Here is an 18467-nt window from a genome sequence, read left to right as displayed (position 1 = left end):
GATGACATTCTCCTGAGAGGAAGTGGGAAAGGGGAGGAGTTTGAGAGTGCCTGCTGAAAGCTGGAGCATATCAGCCATTCCTGAAGGAAATTGTTTTTTTCTGTTTTCCCTAACCTTCTTTCCCTATAACTCTCAACCTCACATTTGAGGAGCTTGAGAAGACCCACAGGTAGTCTCAACCTTAAAGTATCTGTTTTTGCTATTTCAAATCAGGATGTCTCAGAATCCATACTCCCTTTCTTTGAGTAACTCTTTCCTAATTTAATATTTCTTTTTTTCCCCACCCACGCACCCCCCTAATTTAATATTTTAATCACTCACTTGTATATGTTCTGCCCTGAAAGAACTCACAGGCTAATTGCATATGGCAGTGCTAGAGTTCTCTTGTGAGACTATGAAAGAGAACTATTAAAGTTCAACTATTGTACTCAATCTCATTCTGACCAATGCTTGCCAGATAATCTTGGAAAATCTCAATATCTAGTTCAGATATTCAAATTCTGAATAATTATAACCCTCCCCATGCACATTATTCCCAGAATGTTTTTATTTTTGGTGTTCCTTATCACAAAATGTGGCACATACTTTGGTGTCATACTTTGCCAGATTAAATATTTCTACTAATTCAGTATTTTCTGTATTACTGAAAAAAAATAATACAAATGTTCAAAATAATAGCAACAAAATACTTGTTGATCTTGCAATTACCTGTGTGGTAATTGTTCATTGTCCAGAGTTCATTCTGTGCCTTTTATGTTCAAGAAAACAAAATAGCCTGGAATCCATTTCTCCAGATTCTGGATTCTATAGAGCATAGCCTTTACATCTTTAGTCTTATCTTACTAACACTCCACATATACTACTTGATATAAAGATATGACTCCTTTATCTGATAAGGTTTGTTTGCTGTTGGTTGTACAAAATATGTCATCCTGAAAATGCACTCTTGGTCTGTTTACTAATAAAACAGATGGTATAGTAGAGTCAACTGTTTGATATCTCATAATAGAAGAGTCCTTTCTCAATAAAACTTGAAATTTATACTGAAGCTCCCTCAGATTTACCAAGTTTATTAGTAGTATAAATGTTCAGCAATTGCTCTCATTTAAGAGGCTATATATGGGCTTTACACACAGTTGACCCAGGTTCGATCCTAACACCCAGATAATCTCCCAAGTACTATCAGGAGTAACTCCTGAGTGAACAGCCAGAACTAACCCCTGAGCACTGCCAGATGTGGCCTAAAAGTCAAAAGAAAAAAAAAAGAAAGAAAAAGAAAATTAAAAAGGCTATATACATCATTATGAATATGAATGATAGCCTGTCTTTTAGGACAGAAAGTATAAGTGTACTAAATATGCAGTGTGCTGTGACAGAATTAATGTTTTAGTTATCATATTTTGTTCTTTGTACTTGAAGTCAATTTTTACAAAATTTATGTGTAAAATACTTATTGTGCCATGGAATATACAGCCATGTGGTATGTACAGGTGTGTCTATGTATTTCAGCTGTGAGCATCTTCTTTGGATTCACAGTAGGCATGACAAAAACCTAAGCCTGGCTTAAAAAACTTCCAGCCATTTCATAAAGTTTCAGGCCAACTTAAAATAGGATTTGTTCTATAACAAAGACATTTGGTTGGCCCTAGTGGAGGGGGTACAAAGGAAAGAATCACTCCTCTAGGTTTGGGACAGACTGGCAGCTTTCCCTCCAGTAAGTGCCATAGCTGCAGAGCCAGATTTAAAAGAGAATTTATAGGAAATCCAGCTGTGAGTTTTCATGTTTTTCTCTTAGAGCTGGAGGCGGGGCCAGAACCACCCTCAAAGCAGGCACACCATTGATCAGGCTAGAATGATGAGAAACAGTCTTGCAGACAACAGCCAAGCCCAGAGGAAATATTAGCTGGCAGAGATAACGAAGAGGAAACACTCAGTGACAGATGCACCATCTGTCAGTTTCTGAGGAGCAATTTTCAAGAAGACAGAAAATGAAATGAAGAAGAGAGTGGTTTTGTTTCAAAGGCACAGCGCAGCCTAAGGACAATTTAAAACAAAGTAAGTTTGTAGTCCACAACCAGAGTTCCTGGTGGTGGGAAAGCCAAAAGTTCCACCTTTGCACTGTGAGTTTTGCTGAGTGAAATATATGAAGTTGTTTTTGTAGATTGTTTGCTGTTAGATGGACGTTGTTCTAACAGGAGCTTGGTTTGAATTATAAAGCAGACCTCTCATTTTTATGACTCACTTTAAAACATTTAAAAGTTACTGTGATATTTACTTGATTTAACCTCAGAGAATTGTTTTTAATCTCAAACTATCAATATTGGTATAGGATTTCTTTCTTTATTTTTTTAAGCTGTGGGGCATACTATCTGCTTCTTTTATTTTTCAAGGGGAATTTAATAAGGAAATGCCCACTCAGATTTAAGAGGTGGCAGTAAAGGTTGTCTATCGGATATTGAATTTCATGGGATTGTTACCTGAATATGACTTCAGTTTCTGTGTGCCTTTCAATTATGTTGTTGTGTTGAAATAATTTTTAAAGAAAGCTGCCTCTGGATCTTTCAGTTTATATCAAAAAGAATTTTATTATTTTCCATAACTTAAGCTACTATACAAAAAACAATTTTGCTATCATAGGTAATAGCCTTTTAACTGTAAACTTCTAAAAACAATGTTGGACTACACTGTGTGTGAATGACATCAAAGTGGTTTGCATCTGATGTCATTTGTTGTATGCTTTATTGTGTTAGGATTGGTCCACTTCCAACAAGATCTAAAACAGTGATTTGCTCTGATAGGAACAATCACAAAACGTTTTGAGAGGGATTATAGAAGCCCCTTTATTGGAAAAATGGTAGTTCTTTTATATTTTGCAATGGAGTTAGCCAGCTGTCTGGTCTAAACCAGAAGTGGAAGCACAGGCTCTCTAAACTTACAACAGCAGAAACCATTCAGTGTTATGGCCCAATATGGATGTCAGAACTTCGCAGCATGTGTGGGAAAATGGCTGCAGTCCAACGTCTGGAATCATTTATCTTCTGTTAGAGCTCAGAAGACAACTGTTTTATGCATTTTACAGAAATCCGTGCTGATTGATTTCATTTGCGTAGAGTGAATGTGGTGACTGATGCTGGGGACAACTGCAAGTGGGGGACAAGTATTGATCTTTTTCTGCTTTTCCTGACATCCGGGTCTCATTAGAGTTCTTGGCACCTTTGAATGAGATTGCGCTGTTACTGACAACCATATGTTTTCCACAGGGTCCTTTCCTCACGTTTCATGATGAATGCCACATTTATGTCTCTTCTTAAGAGGGAAAGTCAGAAACTGAAAGTTGTACATTTTATTGTACCTTCTTTTCAGAAGCTTAACATGTCTGCAGTCTGGATATGAAGAATGGGAGGAGGAAAATATCATTAGACAGTTCACTATAGATGAGTTGCAATTTATTTATAGAAATGCTTACAGGATATTCTGTGTCAAGTTCAGGAACTTCTTGATATAGAGAGAGAGAGCTGGATTTGTATGCGAGGGTGCCAGATAAGACACCTTCAATCAATCAACTAACTCACATGTGCTGACATGTGACAGGATAATATCTAGAGATGTTTTTCTAATGTGTGAACGAATATTTGCCAGTTTCTGACAGAACTTATGGACATTCTTGGAATTTGTTACAAGAATCAAGGTACACTGCTTCACTGGAAACCTTGGATTTCAGCCACTTTCTTACATTGCCTAACTTGGTGACCTTGAGGAAGAAGATTTGTGTTTTAATAAATTTGATTCACTGCCTCAAAATATAGTGAATATCTTTAGTCATCTCTTTCAGAGACAATTTAAATGTCAGTAAGTTTTTATAATCTGTCATGTGCTGTTAGCTTTAAGTATATGTATCATTTATGACCTTGTTTCCATTGCTTCAGACCAAATTTCTTCACATATAGAAATTTCATACAGAAACAAGGCTAAAATATCTGGATCCTGAAAATAAAACTTTATTAATTTATGTATTCCACATTTGTTTGCAGGAATCTTCCCTCTAAGGTACATAATAGATTTTCAATGTACAGTTTTCAGTATTGTGTTATAACTGGTCATTTCTTCTAAGAGGTTGACATTTTAAAAGTTAGGGCAAAATTGGTATAATAATGCCTTGTTTTAGTATGGCTGATATGTCATTTCTAACTTTAGTAAGAAAAAACAAATGATGATGCAAATTAAGGTGCCTGGTATTCTCTTACATTTTATTGAGCATATATACCATATTTAAATACATGCTTATATGTATGCTTCTAATCATGTAAGACATAAATATTCACATATAGGTATGTGTGGTCTTTCTATAATATTCCAATAGAAGCAAAAGTATACATAGCATTAGAAGTAAAAGATAGGAACTATTTGTTTGCTTTCATTTTACACTATTTTCATTTTTGAAAAAAAGTACACGTCTGTTTTCATTTTAAGTGAAAAAACAGCCTAGTGGGCATGAGAAGTAGGCATGCCATCTCAACCTCTATTTTATCAAGCTCCTAGCAAAAGCATTCATATGGGTATTATCCACTGAATTGTGAAGCATGGCCCCCTCCTCAACAATACAACCTAGACAAGTCTCTAACTTAACCTTTAAATTCCTTTGTTGCAATTTAGGAATAATAATGTATGATCACCTCTCACAATAAGAATCAAATAGCATGAAGTAAAATGTGTTAGAAACTTTAAAATCACTTATTACTTCCGGGGATAAGATTTTTGGCTTGGTTTGTTTGGCTTTGGGATCACACCCAGCAGAGTTCAAAGTCTACTCCTGGCATTTGTGCTCAGGGATCACTCTGGGCATGGTTCAAAGGACCAAATAGGGTGCCAGGAATTGAACATGGTTGACTGTGTGCAAAACAAGTGTACTACCTTCTATCACCTTAAAACAGAATTTTTAACAAATCATTCAAAGGCTTCTCTCATGGAAACTGGCCAGTCATGTCCTACTCCCTGCCCCCAACCCCCAATGCACCAGTGCTTTCACAGCTCCCTCTAGTCTTGTTCTCTATTAATCATTTCTCTTCTTATATTTTTTGTTTTGTTTTTTGATTTTTGTTTGTTTACACCAACCTCTTTGTTTACCAGAAGTAGTTTTCTGCATTACTAGTCTTTGAAGCCTTCCCAAACATTTTCTTGCTAGTTAGGGATTTCTTACTACAGGGTTGATTTAGTATATAGTTTCTGTGAAGTTATTAACTTGTGAAGCTTCATTCACTTTATCTGTCTTTCTTCTCAGGCTAAACTACAGACAGGAAAGTATCCATGTTTCTTTGATTTTCTGGAAATCTGTAATTGTGGAATGAGAAATCCCTGGCTGTATTCAAATAATGTTTATTAAATGAATGAAACACACCAGTCTTTCCATACTGTTGGGACCTGAATTCTGAACAAGGAGGGATGCCATTTTGTAAAGGCACATGGCTGGCTTCTTTTCAGGTTCTGAGCAGGGAGCTGGAGAAACACCATTTTGTAAGGACCACATGGTGTAAGCCACATGTTAGTTCTTCACAAGCCTATTTCCATAGACCCAGCCCCAAGCTACCTGCTCATATTGGGTAACCTATCAGGGAAGGACAAGGAAGCAATAGGAAGGTACCTCTAGACAAGAGCTAATCATTTTAAAGATTATCAAAAACCTTGGGTAGGGTTCATCTTCTTTGGGGGATGGCCCTGGCTGGCCAGGCTGGGGTTCTTGTTGGCATACAAATTAAAGTATTAAACTTTAGTCCAGTTGTCTGGTCTCGTCCTTCTACTCTAGAACCCTATAATACATTTTCTGAAATGTTGATCTAGTTTGTGGTGTACTATCATCACACACCTTTTGGGACAGAATCCAGGAACCCATTTGATTGTCTGAAATAATTTGCCTCTAATGTTGTACAGCCTATAGGCTATTTTATGTTGGAAATTTGAAATTCTCAACAGAAAACCCTATTTGTCATTTTCAGGTGATAAATTTTAATCCTACTAGTCTAATTTGACTCCTATTAATTACAATTTTCCATCTAAAAGTTTAAACTATTAACCAACAACTCTCTGTTTCAAAGTCTTGAAATAGCTAGATACATTTTAAAAGAAATCTAACCATCTCTTTGAAAAGCAGTTTGTCTTTATTTATCAAAACTTTAACTAATAATTCTCAAGGAAATTATCCTTATCAACTATTTTTAAGCAAATAAAACTCTTAAAAAGATGACTAGCGGGGCCGGGCGGTGGCGCTAAAGGTAAGGTGCCTGCCTTGCCTGTGCTAGCCTTGGACGGACCACGGTTCGATCCCCCGGTGTCCCATATGGTCCCCGAAGCCAGGAGCAACTTCTGAGCACATAGCCAGGAGTAACCCCTGAGCGTTACCAGGTGTGGCCCAAAAACCAAAAAAAAAAAAAAAAAAAGATGACTAGCATGTCTTAACTCATAATTAACATAAAATATGACAAGTTGACACAATTATTTAAGTAATCAGAATAAAGTTTAAAACAATCCAAATCAATTCAATACTATACTTAAAGCAATCTGTTTTAGCAATTTCTTCCACAGCTTCAAATATTACTCTCCATCCTCCCTACCCACACCTTTAATTTAGAAAATACTGTAAATAAGGCCATCTTTATGGCTAGTATTTGAAAACTCTTTGAGGGAACAATCATCTTAGCAAGGGAGGGCCTCAAAGGTCAATGTTACTGATTTTCATTTAAAAAATAGACTCACCTAGAAATGAAAATTCTAAGTTGTTTGACATTTTTCTTTGAGCTGAGGTTAAAATCAGTTAAAAAGGGAAAACCTGAGTCTACTTGTGAAATGACTATGAAGAAAACTATGTAAATTGTGGAAGCTTTTCATAATCCCTTATTTAATCTCTCTTTTTTTTTAACATGGAATAACTGGCAGAGGTAAAGCAATTTTATTATAATAGTTTCTGCATGTTATATCAGGATAAACCACAGGAATATTGTAAACAGCGTATCCTATCAAGTTTCTATGGTCAGGTGAACAACAAGCTGGTGAACACAGAGCTGTCCATCCTCTTTCTTTGTTCAAGAGATATTTACTTTCATTCTTAGAATAGAACTTGCACAGCCATCCCCACTAATAGCCTTTGTGTATGAAGAAGTCCAGAAGCAAAGAATGGTCCAGGGCCAGTGGCATTTCTCAGTAGACCTTTCCAGTTTTTCTTAAATGGATGAGACACATGGCTCCTTTAAGGATGTTCCTAAATATTCCTGTTAGTTGTGCTCTTAATGCTGCCAGCTTATGATGTTCATGGTTGAAATGGTCACTGTGCCACCGTTAGACACTGTATCCAAACCCAGTAATAAACAGATAAATCTTTGAATGTGCTATACACAAAATGTTAATTGGTTGAAGGAAACAGAAAGATTGGGGTCTGAAGGACTTACTCCCCTGGAAACCTAATATTTAGTCAGGAGTGACCCTGTTCTCAGTGAGGCTGTGGAGCAGCCCCTATGATAAAGCTGGCTTGATAGCTTCAGCTTTTTCATATTGGTCCCTTCCAAACCAAAAATGATTATATGAAAGTTGTTATTCAGTAGGTACCCTGAGCTGAGCAGAACTGTTTATCAGAGATAGAAATGAATGAGGAAGCAAGCTGTCAATTGAAGGAGAACTCATGCCTTCAAGGTTAGATGGCTGTGTAAGATAACAAGAAATATCTTTAATGTGTTGACAAATCATAGGAACAAAAGTCAAGGGGATTCTTCAATATATGTAGAGGGGTCTGGTGGGAAATCTACCATCAGCAAAATTAAGCTATAAAATTTTCTTGGAAATATTGTTTCTCTGTTCCCTAGAATAAAACAGTGATTTAGAACAATCTTCTCACTACTACTATTCTTTTCACATGTGCTTATTATCTTGCACACAGAACCATTTGTACTAGATCTGGCCAATGACTAACTATATGCATTCCAGGGACAGGCTCAGGGAGGAGAAACCAGGCAACAGATGAGATCATATTTCTTAAATCAACCATAAATTGCTTCATGCAAAAACCCTTATGTAACATGAAGGCATCCTGATAGTGGGCCATGCAAATACTTGAATAAAAACAGAAAATATTTACACAATAATACTGGAAGCTCAATGTAAATAAAAGCACTTTATTTTTAATTAAGACTCATACTTCAAATTAAGTGACCCCTCTTTGTGCCAGGCATCGCACAAGAGAGAAGATGATGCACATATCTTTGAAGTTTATTATTAAAGTTTTAGACTTTATGTTGGTTTAAGCTACCTATTTTGTTTTTAAAATTTTTATTGAGACCTATGTGAATTACGTCTTTCACAGTTGTTTTTCAGCCACATATAGACAGTGAATTAGGGCTATTCCCACCACCAATGTTGACTTTTTCCACCATAGTTCCCAGCATGCATCCCATACCTCTACTCTTAGTCCCTTAGACTGCTAGTGTAGCAGGTCTATTTTTGTGTAAAGTTTCTTATAGTTTCAGTCTCTTGATTCTACTGTTGTTGACTTTGGTTTGGGTATTTAGGTTGGACCATTTTTGATTTCCACTCAATGCTCCTGCGACTGCTTGGCCCCTGGGTCCAATCCACCTTTTTTTTTCTTTTTTCAATTTGTAGGATGACATAGAAATATGAGGCAGAACAAAATGATTCATGTTCTATGGTTCTGTAAAAAAGGTGGGAACCCCTATCTAGAAGCTATAAATAAAATTAAAAGAAAAAAAGAATAAAGGGGGGCAGTATGACAAGTTATTTTTGTTTGTTTTTTATTGTTTTGATTTTTGTATAGTCACTAAAAACATTGGGAAAATTAGAAAGGAAATTCCCCTATTTTCTTCAGGCTTGTTGATATTCGCTTATTTGGTATTAGTATACTGTATATAGAACCTAAATTCTTAACTCACTACAGTTATTTTGTCTTAAATCAATAGCTATATATATATATACATATACTTATATATATTGTCTCTATGTATATATTTATAGTGACACTGGCTATTGATTTAAGACTAAAGAGTATATATACATATATACAGAGAGAGTGCACTTTATTGATCATTTACTCTGTGCAAAAATTGTGAGAAAGTGACACTTTCTTTTCTTCTTGCAGACTTTTATGTAACGATACACAAAATTAAGAGGACTCCCTTACATACATTTAGATAAATAAGATAAACCTGATTTATTTGACTATTTAAATTAGAAAGCCTATAGATGCTATGGCATTTCAGCATAACAGAAGCATCAATTAACTTCAGTAGAGGATGAAGTAGAAAACAAATATTCCAAGACAAAATGATGTATATCTAAAACTACAAATACTTTAAAGTGTTGGAAGTTTTCAAGAATAAATGCATAATTCTCAACATAACTAAACCTTAAAATACATGAAGAGATGGCTGAATTAAAAATAGGACTGGAAAAAGAGATGGGGTAAGTTGTAAAGACTTTTAGACATTATTTTAGAAATTGGATGTACTTATTAAAATTCATAAAAAGAACAGTGATTTTAATATAATTTTTATTTTGATCATAGTGGCTTACATATTGTTGACAATAATATTTTAGGTACATATTTACATAAAATCAGGGGGGATTCCCATCACCGATTTGTCCTCCCTACACCTCAGTTTTTGTCCTACCTCCCATATCCTCCTCCCTCATCCCTGGGGCTGCTAGAATATGTGGTCCCCTCTGTACCTAGCTTACTACTCAGTAGTCTTGCACCTGTTTGGTCTTGGTGCCTCCCTTATTTCCCCCTCTAACTGGGAGGCAGGACTAGCTAGTTCAAGTTATTTGGTTTTGTTTGAAGAAGAGAAAAGTAATTAACTGGGGTAAAAGTCTAATGTGCCGAAAATGGGCAGAATCCTTCTTGAGGCTCTCATCATCAGTTTGAGAGACGAAGGAGAAAAAGAAGGTGAAACACCCCAGCAGTACAAAAAGAAGTGTCAATATCCAGTGAGGACTCCAACAATAACGATAAGCACCACAAAAAAACAAAAACAAAAACAAAAACAAAAAAAAACATGGTCTTGAGATAAGAAACATGGCAGAGCACATAAAGAAAGAAAAGAAAAGTAGGAAAAAAAAATAAGTATAAATGGGGAGAACAACTTCAATAGCCACACCAAAACAAAGAAATCGACAAAAAGTAGATAGGTAAATAAAAATAAAAAATAATAATAATAAATGAAGATAAAAAATAATATATAAGAAATAAAAAATGTTTTGTGCTTTTTGTTTTTTTTCCCTCCTGCACTGGCACAGTAAATATTGGGGTCATTTCGAAAAGGAATTCACTTGGCCTAAGAGATAAGGGGTTTCTCTTGGAGTATATTAACTATAGTGGTTAACTATAGACTTCCTTCAGGTTCATTTACTCTCCCGGTAGTGCTTTCGTGGTGTTTGGAAGACTTCTGCTCCGTCCTGGGTGATAAAATCAGACCTCTGTATCTAGAGATCTCAGTATCTGCACAGGTCCAGGAGTGGGACTTATGATGAAGTCTTTCTTTGTGTTTCTAGAAGTTCTGTTCCCTCAGTGTCATTTTAATACATCTTCTGTGGTTGGTGGTCTTGGTCTTTGCACTGATCCTAGGATGGCACCTAGCATAGTGTCTTTCATTGTGTTTCCAGAAGCCCCATTCCGTTGCAATTGTCTCTGCCAGACCTTTGGAACTGGGGATCATGGTTGTTGTGAAGGTCATAGTTCAAACCCTAGACTAGGGCTTTTTTATTGGTCCCAAGATATATACAGTCTGGTTATGGTTCTAGCAGCCAGTCATCTGTAAATCACGATCTTGGCTTTTGGACCTACCAAAGGGTGACAAGTCTTCTGATTTTGTCTTATTGTTAGCTGGTAAGGTAGGATAACCTACTCTTAGGTCAAGTTGTTCCCATTTCGTCATCAGGATATCATATTAGAGCTGGCACTTGTTGGTGACCCAGCAGTATTAAGGCTGTCCCGGATGGGATTTGTTTCCTGTAGCTGTTGTGAAGAACTGTGTCATTTCTATGTCTGGGATCCAGGGTTCAAGGCTGGACGGATGGTGTCTAATCACCTGAGGTCTAAGTTGGGTCCACGTGACATATTTTCAAGGTAGGAGATATCCCTGTATTGTAAACAAGTATGAGTTCTTATCCCTAGTAGATAAGAACTCATTTTTATACGTAAGATTTCCCCTTTTTTTAGTGTGCCTTTGCAGGGAGAAATGGTGCTACATTATATTGTCGGTGCATTTGGGGGTGGACAGAGAAGAAAACATAAACAGGTCACACACCCAAAAAAGATAAAAATAGGAATAAAATATATGTGCTCACATATGTATATGTAGAACAAACTTTTTTTTTAAATGAAAGTATTTAAAGGAGCAAAGTGATGCAAATGACTACCTTACTTTTGGGGAAAAGCAGGTAAAGAGGTGGTGTAATACAGGTCTTATACTTATGTTGGAAGTACAGGTTTTCCCATTGTCTTTTGGGTTTTTCTTGAGGTGTGTGGGTTCCCAGGCACCTTTCCATCACACCCCCTGACGTTCTTGAGATTGGCAAAAGATTTGCAGCAGGTAGGTCTTGGAAGAGTTCTTGCATTGGGGATACTTTTGGAGCTAAGTCCGGTTTTCAAGTAACAGTCCACGTTAGGGGAAGTTGGTAGGGAGGGCCGCGCAGCATGAGTTCGCAGGGGAGTTGGCTGCCTTTTCTTGCAGGGGACGAGGTGTGGGTTTGACTGGGTGTCCCTTCGCTTGGGTGCTGGGCACTGATTCTTTGGGGTAGGAGGTCAGTCTTGATGCCTAATGGATTAAGGACTGAGTATGAAGAGTTTTAATATAGTGGGAGGTCTGGATGGGATTGAGGGGTGAAGGGATAGTTAGATTTCCGAAGGGGGGGAAGGGGAAAGTATATGGAAGGGGTAGGAAGGAAGAAAAGAGAAAATACATTAGAACGAAAGGGAGAAGAGAAGAGAAAAGAAAAGAAAAGAAGAGAAGAGAAGAGAAGAGAAGAGAAGAGAAGAGAAGAGAAGAGAAGAAAAGAAAAGAAAAGAAAAGAAAAAGAAAAGGAAAGAAAAGAAAAGAAAGTGAGAAGAGAGGAGAAAATAGCAAGGGAATGCTAGTTTGCTTGAATGTGTTCGATGAGTAGGGCCTGTAGTTTAAGTCTGTAGGTTACAGTTGCTGCTTTGGTGGTCTGACTGGTCACGTGCTTCAATTCCTAAAAGAAGGTATAACCTAGAGATAAAGTGTATGTTAAAGAGTTTTCTCGGGACCATCTCGTAGGGCAAAGAACAGTGATTTTTTAACTAGTAGTTTAAGGCAGCGTTTTTCAACCACTGTGCCATGGAACACTAGTTTGCCATGAGATATGGTCTGGTGTGCTTTGGGAAAAATTCCAATTTCATCCATAACATGCAGCTTCGGTTCACAAATAGACCAATCATTATAAAATTCTTTCTTTGTGTTTATATGATTCCTATTCAGGAGAATTACTTTATATATAGTCAATAGAGTACCAGAGTTAAATTTTTTTTTAACATTTTCTAATGGTGGTGTGCCTCGTGATTTTTTTTTTTTCATGAAAAAAAGGTGTGCCTTTGCACAAAAAAGGTTGAAAAGCACTGGTTTAAGGTACATATTCTGGGAGAAAAGTAGATAGGAATGAAAGCAGTGATGCCAGGGCACAGTGGTAGGGCATTTGCCTTGCATGCAGCCAACCCACGACCCTGTTCAATTCGTGGCATCCCATAAGTTTCCCTGAGCCTGGAAGGAGCCATATCTGAGCGCAGAGCCAGGAGCAGCCCCCGAGCACTGTCAGATGTGGCCGAAAAACCAATAAAGAAAAAAAGAAAGCAGTGAAACCATTGATAGGCTCACTACAGAAATTCATGTATCTTCAAGTCCTTCCATTCAGTCTGAACAATATTAATAGGATATCCTAAATTCCATTCCAATTTTAGGGTAAAGAGATACATAATAAACAAAGTGAGGGGCCTGAGCTGTGGCACAGCGTTAGGGCATTTGCCTTGCACGCATCTGACTTAGGACAGACCACAATTCAGTCCCCCCAGCACCCCATATGGTCCCTCAAGCCAGGAGTGATTTCTGAACACATAGCCAGGAGTAACCCCTGAGTGTCACCAGGTGTGACCCAAACACTAACAAACAAAATTTAGCAAAATGAAACATGTTCTAAAGAGGAAGGCAGAGAGCAACATAAATTATTAAAGTATCATTATTTTTCAGATACTAGATAAATCAAACAAAATAAAAGGTGGTATAAATAAATATGAGAAAAGAAAGTTAATTTTGCAGAAAGCTGAAAAAGAAAGGTATCTTGAGTGAAATCATGAAAGAAGTAAAGTGGAAGAGAGTGTGGATATCTGAGACAAGAGAAATCATACCGGAAAGAATGATCAGGTTGAGATACTGCTGCTGTGTGTGCTTTGGGTCCTCAGAGCTAACTGTCTAGTAGGGGAAATATCAAGTGGAAAAAGAAGAATGAGGAGTTATTTAAACTAAAACATCCTTCTAGAACCGATGGGCTTGAATAAAGAGAAGTCTATGGTGAGTTGGGGTGGGTCTTACACAGAATAATTACAATCTAGACCTCCGTGTTAAAACACTTTAGTAAGAATGGTCTTGAAGCTGTTTAAAGGAGCAGTGAAGTCAGCTAACAATGAGTAAGTTGCATGCGATCACTACTGGAAAATAAAATCAGTGGCAAGTTTTGGAGTAACTGCTGGGAGGAATGGGAAAAGGGTTATACTGTGTCTGATTGAAGTATTGATGAACAACAGTCTTTTTAACAGAAGAGTGACTTATTTTTTTTTCTGCAAACATTCAGTAGCACTTAATGTGTGAATAGTCTGAGCTTAATGCTGAAGTATGCTTATTATTATTTTTTAATATGGAATGCTTCACAAATTTGCATGTCATCCTTGTGCAGGGGCCATGCTAATCTTCTCTGTATCGTTCCAATTTTAGTATATGTGCTGCCAAAGCGAGCACTGAAATATGCTTATTGACAGAGCAAGGATAATATTTGTAAATATTTAAAGCTGGTTTTTGTTCTAAGAATGGAAAGAATGAGAGCATAAATTTAACTGCTTAACCTTAATTTGCTTAACATTTGCAATTCAAGCAGATTTTACTGAAACAGTTCCTTTGAGGTGGGGCAGAGTTTGGGCCACTTCCAGTGATGCTCAGGGCTTACTCCTGGCTCTGTGCTCAGGGATCACTCCTTGTACTGTTTGGGGAACCATCTGGGGTTCTGGGGATTGAATCCAGGTTAGCAATATGCAAGGCATGTAGTGCTCTCTATACTATCTCACTAGTCCCTACTGGACTGATTCTTCAGATCTCTAATTAAAAAGAATCTTCAATAACCCTCTCTCCTTTTCTGTAGGTTGACTCAATTAGAACCAGATAGTTGTAACTTCAGTAATGAGCCCGACTTAGATATGTTTCCAGAACTGATGTTCCAACCAATATGTACTGAGGTGCTCTTCTGGCATGTGGGTGATGGGTCTGCTGAAAATGCTAATCTCCACAGCCAGAAATCCCTGCTGATGCCCTTTAGCTTCCAGCAGCCTGGTAAGCAGCACAAACACAGTGGAGCCTGGCTATGAAAAAGGTGGGGAAGCAAGTTGTCGTAGATGTTCCTCCAATATGCCATCACAGAATCATGTTCTCCAGCAGTTTCTACATTTTTTTGAGCATTTGCTCCTACAAGTACAAGAGTTTGAGCAGTACTTCTAATAGATCTGTCTTCATTTTCAAAGTTAAGGACATGTTTCATTAATTTCAGCAATCTCACTTCATAAAAGCCAAAATTCATCAACAATTGCTTCTCTTCTAAGTACTCTTTCCGACAACTTATCTGACTTTTCATTTTATCCAGATATATTCTCATTGTTCTTATTTTATGAATGTTAAGGCAGCTGTGCTAGTTTTTGGAAATTTTGGCTTTGCTATTTTCTTTTGACTTCTGGTGCTGAGTTAATATTACCTCCTTTTTTTGTGTGTTTTTTTTTTCAGGCCTCTTTTAAAGTCACTTCTCCATTTTGTGAGGGTGAATGTGGTTCAAAATAAGCCACATATTTCTTATAACCTCTCAATGTGTAGATGATAGCATCTCTCATCATACATGTGGTTCTAAACTGTACAGGTAAATAAATCCCTGGTTAGCCCCTAAAGTCAGGCCACTTGGAACCCATCAGCAGGCATACAAATTAAATCAGGACACGTTACATAAAATCCTGTTATTAAATTCTGATGTAAAAATTTATTTCTGAAAAAATAGAAAGGACTAAAACACGTACAATAAGTACTAACAGAAATCTCTTTTTGGTTCATGGTACTCTATTTTGGAGATCATTACCCTGGTGTCCTATCGTCAGCAATTGCTACCCTCTTTAACCTAATGATAAAAAGCTGTTCATTGTTATTCACTTCTGATCTGCCAATCATAGTGTAGATATCATCTCATTTTATATACCCAGTCACCCTTTGAAACAAGACTATTATCTCTATTTGGCCGATGAGAAATCCAAGGCTTAGAGAAATTCATTAATTGTCCAATAGAGTTGAAATATGCTTTTTTCAGTCTTGCTTTACTGCCTTCCTTCTCTTAGGGGCAAGGGTAGCTTTCATTCTTTTATGTAAAGAACTTAGCTCTCAACAAGTTGAATTTTTGTTACCCTAATATTGTGTGGGTGTACATGGCTGGTTCACTCTTCAAATTGTAGCACCATCATGCCTGGTTTGTATCTGTGCCACAAACTGGTTGCTAAGGTACCTCTTGTACTAGGAAAATATTTGTCAGCTCCAGGTGGCTGGAACACCAGACAGGCTTAGTGATAGTTTGGTCAGTGAATGTGAACAATGATTTAGTGAGTGATGGGGTAGTGTGCTGAGAGAAAAATATTGTCTCCAGGGACTTTGATGAAGTAGACCAAGGGTTTTCTGATTGTATTTTTCCTGCTACAAAACTGCAACTTGAGTCAGCTGGATTAGTAAGTGATGGCTAAGTCTGCAGAAATGAAATAGGAAACTATGAAAATAGCATTCCTTCCTGTGGCGGAACATATATTGCGTTAAAAGAAATGTGTCAATTCAGTAAAATTAAGTTGCCATAGCCATATCCAAATTGGCGACAAGTTTTGGCATCTAATTGTTGATTACTGATTTAAATTATCTCCTTAATCAGAACTTATTCTCCTTGAACATAACTGTGTCTAGCTAGTGTTCTCTCCCAGTAAAAAGGAAAGAGCAAATGAAAAATAAATAAAACAGTTTACTTGAATCTTGTAAAGGTTCTTACACAAGAAATAGAGAAATTTGGGAAAATGTGATTTCTTTGATAAAAATAAGTTTTTTTATTTAAGTCAATACAAGATTGCAGCTTACATAACATGTTGGTATGTGCATATGATTATACAAGATGGGACTGTATCATCAGAAAGATATGAGTCAAGGTCATTATGGTATCTGGTCATTTTTTAAAATGACTAACACCACATTTAATTTTCTTTTCAACAGTTTGTTGTTCATTTCTTATTTTTTAAAAAAATCAATTTTATCATACCAAAGAAACACATTATAATTATTGAGAACAATTTTTTCTTAATTCTATTTTGAATTTGTCCTATATTCTACTTCAAATTAGCAAAGTATTATGAACTGGAAAAGTTTTCTAAAATACATACGAAATGGCATAAAAGTTTTCATAAAGCAATTTCTTTCTATGCAAAAAACTTACAAAACAAAATATTTAAATATAGTTGTCCTTTTACATGTAAAATAAATACTTACTGGCCTTTTTGATTATTTTTTGGTAGCCTAAAAATTACAAGATCTAAATTTACTTACAAGAAACATGAATCAGGATTTTTAATTTTGTTTTTAAGATTTAGTCAAACAACTTTCTAAGATGAAAAAGTTAGTCCCCATAGTAAATTGGATTCTAATCCCCAAACAAGGTTTTTAGCAGTCCTTCATATTCACTTATAAATGTAAGTTAAAAAAATTAAAGCAATACTTATTTTTAAAAGAAATATTATTGTGGTTCTAATTCATAATTTTTTTTATTTATTGGGTTCTAGGCATAGCCATACCACTACACCATTCCTGTGGTTGTTTTGAGTTCCCTGAATCTAAGTTCAAGTTGAAATGAAATGGATAGGCCAGGAAGAGAGTTTTTCTGTGCTCTTCCTTTTATCCAATAAAAATTTGTTCTTTTTTATCCCTATCTTAATGAAAAAGGCTCTAACAAGGAAGCTGGAGCAATAATACAGTCATCAAGGCATGTGCCTTGCACATAGCTAGCTGACCTAGGTTCTATTGCTGGCATTCGACATGGTTCCCTGTGCATGCCAACCCTAAGCTCAGAGCCAGGAGTAAATCTCGAGCACCACTGGGTGTAATCCAAAAAATCCAAAAATAAACACACACACACACACACACACACACGGCAACAAAATAAAATAAAATAAAAGAAGAAACTAACAATCCTGAAATCTCTAGATTAGCTGCTGAAAGAAAAAAAATTTAGTAACCAACAATATGAAAATCTTGACTTACAGGGACTTCTTGGCTGGGGCTGTAAGAGGAAAAGACACATAATCCTATTACATTTAGCTATCATTGCCATTTGAAATTTGGCTGCCTTGATAATCACCAATGGAGCCTCAGAGTACTTAGTGGGCAGAAAGCTAAATTTAATTAATCATACAGATTGCTGGATAAAGCTCGTTTATTTTACTGACCTGTGTCCTCTCTCTCCCCTGACTCTCACAGAAAGCTCCTTTCCATGGTTTCTTGCTGACCTGCTATAAGTTCTGCAGAGGCAACAACAGCAGACAAGACCTTAGGATGACCAAGAGTAGCTCAGGATGTCCTCTTGCTTTTCTCCAAAGATGACCATGATATATATTTTCTACTAGACATGGTGTTTCTACCTAGAACCTTCTGCAAGGAGAGTTATTATTTTAATATTTTCTCTGAGAAAATATGGATCAATAATTTAATTTATTTTTGCTTCAGTTGCCAACAGCTCTCATTTCATCAGTTTAAGTGCTGCTATTAGATCTCTTACTGTTTCTACATCTTACAAGCAATCTGATAGGATTTGCTTGATTAGGGTCTGAGTAAATAGAGAAGTTAAGTAAGTAAATAATATTTTCTTTCCTTCATTTTTAATTTACGGTATATACCGTACCTTCTTTAAAAATAATGTGGAAGAGCTTCTGTTTTTGTCCTGTTTATTCCCATTTTGTTGTGAATGTGGCTTAGACTCAGTGCAGATGTCCTTGGCTTGATTGCATCCTCACTGTGTGGCCATGGCATTTGATCTAATCTCCCTGAGCATTAGTTTCTCTTTCCATAAAATCAGGGGGGGGTGTAATCTTTCAGCACTTGTGGGACTATTAAATGTACCATTTATATAAACCTGCAAAG

General features: G+C 36.6%; 1 protein-coding gene and 1 non-coding gene across 3 annotated transcripts in view; one reads left to right on the top strand and one right to left on the bottom strand.

Moving 5' to 3' along the window:
- The window catches only part of STARD13 (StAR related lipid transfer domain containing 13), a 273101-nt gene that overhangs the window by 148355 nt on the left and 106279 nt on the right, over nucleotides 1-18467 (top strand). The gene's annotated exons all lie outside the window — the stretch shown is intronic.
- Nucleotides 13912-14018, bottom strand: LOC126016935 (U6 spliceosomal RNA). Its single transcript, XR_007498617.1, has one exon. It is a non-coding gene; the product is annotated as a U6 spliceosomal RNA (small nuclear RNA).

This window comes from Suncus etruscus, chromosome 8 (genome assembly GCF_024139225.1).
Source record: "Suncus etruscus isolate mSunEtr1 chromosome 8, mSunEtr1.pri.cur, whole genome shotgun sequence".
Taxonomy (NCBI): domain Eukaryota; kingdom Metazoa; phylum Chordata; class Mammalia; order Eulipotyphla; family Soricidae; genus Suncus; species Suncus etruscus.
Note: the sequence above shows the minus strand (reverse complement) of the source record. Positions and strands in the feature narration are given on the sequence as shown.